The 4,785-nt window shown below is 36.1% G+C and overlaps 1 long non-coding RNA gene across 1 annotated transcript in view; it reads left to right on the top strand.

Moving 5' to 3' along the window:
• Positions 1-3,489: 3,489 nt before the first annotated feature.
• Positions 3,490-4,785, top strand: part of LOC122802050 — a 138,266-nt gene continuing 136,970 nt past the window's right edge. The window contains exon 1 of the long non-coding RNA XR_006364862.1: positions 3,490-3,582. This is a non-coding gene — a long non-coding RNA (uncharacterized LOC122802050). The remainder of the gene's footprint in view (positions 3,583-4,785) is intronic.

Here is a 4,785-nt window from a genome sequence, read left to right on the forward strand (position 1 = left end):
GCTACCAAGTATTTCACCTCAGATATACTCCATCACCATGGTCATTTCTCCACTTATATTCACCGAATCTCAATCCCATATCTTGTTCCCTTTCCTTATAACCTCATTAAATATCTTCTGCAACTTCTCTTCCCAACTTAATCCCAGGCTATCTGGCAAGTTATTGGACATATACAACATTCAGCATATCCAGCATATTAAGACAGTTGATTACACGCAGCAATATTCCTAACTTCTCAGATCAGTGAGATTCTGTCATAATTCGCTAGCTATCCTTACAAGATTTAGTTTAACAGATTAAAGAAATGCATGAATGTTACCATTTCTTGCAAAGTACATTTGTGGTGCTTTTCTTGAATTGTGCAAAGTAGGGAGAAATAGAGGCACACTGTTTAGGAGAGTTATGTGTCTCGTGATTAGTGTTGTGTTGTGGTGGTCGACTGCATTTCTGCATTGGAGGTCTCTGCTGATTGGGTAGATTTTTATTGAGAGCCTCCATGAAGGTGGGTGTGTGGTTTGTGTTTTTATGTGAAGGCAGTGCTGGTGTGTGTTCTGGAGGGCTATGTGTTCCATGTGATGTGATGCAAGTGTTGACCTTCTCTTTACCAGCTATTTCGGTCTTGGCTGGAGAGTGCATGGCTTCCAGTTTGGATATATAAGTGCATCTCTCACAAGTCTGAGTGTTGGGAGGTAAGAGCAGAGGGTTGTCAGTGTACATGAGGCAGTTGCTACATTGCTACAGGATGCCCAAGTTCACCAGGTTAATAGGAGAAAGCACAGGAAACTGAACTTTAGACATGGTTGGAGGGGTGGGCATTAATAATAAGTACTGGAGCTGTTTCCTTGTAGAACGTTTAATGCTGTTAGCACTTTTGTGTGCTACAATAATTGCTACAAAACGCCTGGTAAAGTGCTAGACTAATAAGTTAGTAAAAGTATAGGAGAGTAGAGAACTAGCAGATCTAAGGGAAAAATTAAAGGGCAGACTTTGGCACCACTCAGAAAGGTGGTAAACAAGTGCAAAAACAGGCTTTTAAACAAGAAAGTTGAAATAGATGAAAAAACTGCCCAAACAGCTAATAAACAACAAGTTCTGGGCCAGAAACAATTCCTCTTGTAGTAGATAGGCTACCTAGTGCTTACCACTCCTGCTGACAAGCTAGAAGGCTTCTCTCTAACATTGAAAGGCTTCAGGGTGCTCAGAAACTTACAAACAGTCCTGGATACAACAAATCTGTATCTGGAGTAGACTAGTTATGGGAAAGGCAGGAGATAAGCGCAGATGTGGGCTTTTAAATCAGAAAGTTTAAAGAGATGAAAAAACTGCCCAAACGGCCAATAAACTACAATTTCTGGGCCAGAAACCACTCCTCTTGTGATAGATAGGATACCTAGTGCTTATCACTCCCACTGATAAGCTAGAAGGCTTCCCTCTCTCACAGGAAGGCTTGGGGGGCTCAAAAGCTTACAAACAGTCCTGAATACAGAACTTCAACAATGTATCCTGGATACAGCCTTTGTCAACATTATCTTAATTTCATGTTTCATTTTTCTGGTCTAATAATCTTTTGTTTACAGAGTAAAATAATAAAACATATAGCTTTTTCAGTTACAAACCAAGGTAAATTATAGATCAAAAAATTGTTCTAAGTAATAAAAGAATATGCAACAGTGTAGAATGCAATACAAGACAGATCAGTGGCATAATAAGTTCTTAGCTTCTCATTTATTTATTTGTATTTTGTGACCACTGCTGAAATCTTTATTTTAAACAGGTGGATTTACTTTGATAGTAGATAATCTTTGGTTTTAGTGATGAAGATTCTGAGGACAGGTGTATGACTATGATAAAGTAAGTGAAATTTATAGCATACTGTTTAAAAATCTGACTGCAAAATGTATCATTATGTAATGTATTATAGCTGTAGTCATCATTAACTTTCTCAGTATCTCTTTAAAAGTTTCTAATTATTGCCACAATTAAAGGATTTCAATGTGAGCTATAAGCCTGACCGCAGTGGGAAGGTCTGTTTGAAATGCTCTCAGACCTGGTAGTGGTATTTAACTTTTTTTCTTGTAGAAAATTCCTTCTTAATTCTCTGCAACATTCCAACTAATAAAATCATTATTCAGCCACACAGTGTCACAGTTTGGTTTTAAACTCATAAGGCAGGATATCAGGCAAACTCTTGTTCAGATAAACTAGTTTTAATGGGCTTTCTGACATGTATATGTCACAGTGCAAATGGATGGCGCAATGGAGCAGCTGTAGCACTGTCACTTCACTGCAAGAGGTTCTCCGGTTCAATTCTCGGCTGGGGTGCCTTCTGTGTGAAGTCTGCATGTCCTCTCTGCATTTGTGTGGGTTTTCTCCGGGTGATCTGGTTTCCTCCTACATTACAAAGACATATGTTTGGAACATTAATCCCCAGGCCTCCACTGAAAATTGGCTATGTTCAAAGTTGGACTTTCCTGGTTAACAAATGTTAAATAAAAAATTAATAAATAAAGTGTAAGCTCCTGTGCTCAAAGTGCAAATACCCTGTTGTAACTGCTTTTTAAAATTTGCAGATTTTGTATGGACTGTTTCATTTCATTTAACATGCTCAGCTTATTACAGAATGAGATATCTCCAAGAATCAGCATGCCTCCATTCAAGTTCATCTTTGAAAGCTTATATAAAGACATTACAAAACAAGCCCAGTTCTGAGTCCTCTGGTGCAGGCCAAGGTAGGGCACTGGTTGAACCATTTTATTCTCTGCCCTGATAAATATTATCAGCCCACTTTTGTCCCATTCTGTGAAATGTGCTCTTTTTAATTTGCTGAAGCTTGGAATCAGACCTATTATAGTACTTTGCAATCTTTTAATTATTTTTTTTCCTGAAGATACTGTGGTTTTGCAGTTTCATAACTGTAACCAAGGACTCTTCTGTTGTTCTGTCTGGTTAGATTGTATCATGTTCAGCACTGTTTCATTAGCAAATAATGCAATGATAATAGCTGTCATAGTACTGCAAGATTCTAATGAATTTCTTCATTCTTCATTTTAAAATTTCTTCTGATAAAGCAATTTCCTTGATTCACTAATAATAAAATAAAAATTCAGGATTAGCTGTATACAGTGACCCAAAGCATATCCAAAAACAAACCCTCCATCATGTTTGACATAACATTGGCTTCATTGTCCTGATTGCTCTTGCAGGAGTTATAGTATAGTACTTTTCAATCTTTTAATTATTGTTTTTATTGAATGTACTATGGTCTTGCAGTTTCATAACTGTAACCAATGACTCTTCTGTTATTCAGTGTGGTTAGATTGTATCATGTTCTGTACTGTTTCATTACAAATAATGCAATGACAATATTTGTCATAGTACTGCAAGAGTCCAATGAATTTCTTCATTCCACATTTTAAAATTTCTTCTGATAAAGCAATTTCCTTGAACCCCTAATAAGAATAAGGTATAAATTCAGTATCTGCTGTATAGCGTGACCCAAAGCATATCCAGAAACAAACCCTCCATCATGTCTTACATGGCACTAGCTCTCATTGTCCTGATTGCCCTGGCAGCAGTTAATGGTAAGCAGCTTTATGTGACTTATGTACTTAATTATGTATTATTAGTATGCATTAATGTGTTATATCCTATTATATATGAATGCATTAGGATAAGCTTCTATTGTAATTCATCAACAGTAAAGCACAGCTTTGTTATCTGACCTTGCTTTTGTGAACCTTATCACAAGGTTTTCCTGGATGAATGATAACACACTTCATAGTTTATAGTAGTCATTACTTATGCTCTGAGTTTGTTAGTCCTCTAAAATTAAGGATTCCAAGATGCTAGTGGTCAGAACAATAATTCAACCTCATTGCCCTTTGTAATTTCCTTCAAATAACATGGAGAACCTATCTTTTCTAATGTTTTTATCTAGGTTAATCTTAAAACTGCATTGCAAGTTATGTTGTGTTTTGCTGTAGCAGCCAAATGTCCAGCCTTCATACTAAATACCTTATTATTCAAGTAGAATGTGTTCTTTGATCAACAAAACACTTGTGCTTTACAGCATCATAGGATTTACACTTAAATAATAAACAAGCCTGTCCAGTGAAGGAATTACTTTAGTAAATATTCTTTCCATAATTTCAGTTAGGTACTATCAATCTCATTATTCATGTGGAAAGGTCAGGGAGGTGGGTTATAATCAAAAATGAGTATGACAACAACTTTAAAAAGAGTTTGTTTAATAAAATTCCATTTCTAGAATCAATTACTTTAGTATAAGACTCATTTAAAAAAATGATGTTGCACATATACTAAGTGTGAACTTAATACCAGTTGATTATACATACTCAACAAAGATATTTAGTTGCAGTCATCATTTTTAACCAGTTCCAGTTCATGATGGCTGCCTAACATTACAATGAGTAAGTGCACAGTGGTCAGTGTTTAATTGAGTGTTAGTTGGAAACCCCACCAAACAATTACCGGAGAAAAATCAAGCTACCACATGTTCAAGTTATTATGCCATGTTTGTAGCTATCAGCAGATTTAATCATTACGACATCCTTAATTGTTAATGGAAGGTATGGAAAGCCGAAAGTTGAACAGACTGAGTACCAGGTATTAAACACTGAGGAACACCACTGTCAATATTAATCCACCTAAATCTGAAGTCACTAATGTAAACTCTTTGTCTTAACTAGCCTGTTAGAAACCAAGTAAATAGTGTAAAAGATACAATTCTGAACTATTAGATTAGCACAACTATCATAATGTTA

Source organism: Protopterus annectens, chromosome 5.part0, assembly GCF_019279795.1.
Source record: "Protopterus annectens isolate FY-2018-M chromosome 5.part0, PAN1.0, whole genome shotgun sequence".
Classification (NCBI taxonomy): domain Eukaryota; kingdom Metazoa; phylum Chordata; order Ceratodontiformes; family Protopteridae; genus Protopterus; species Protopterus annectens.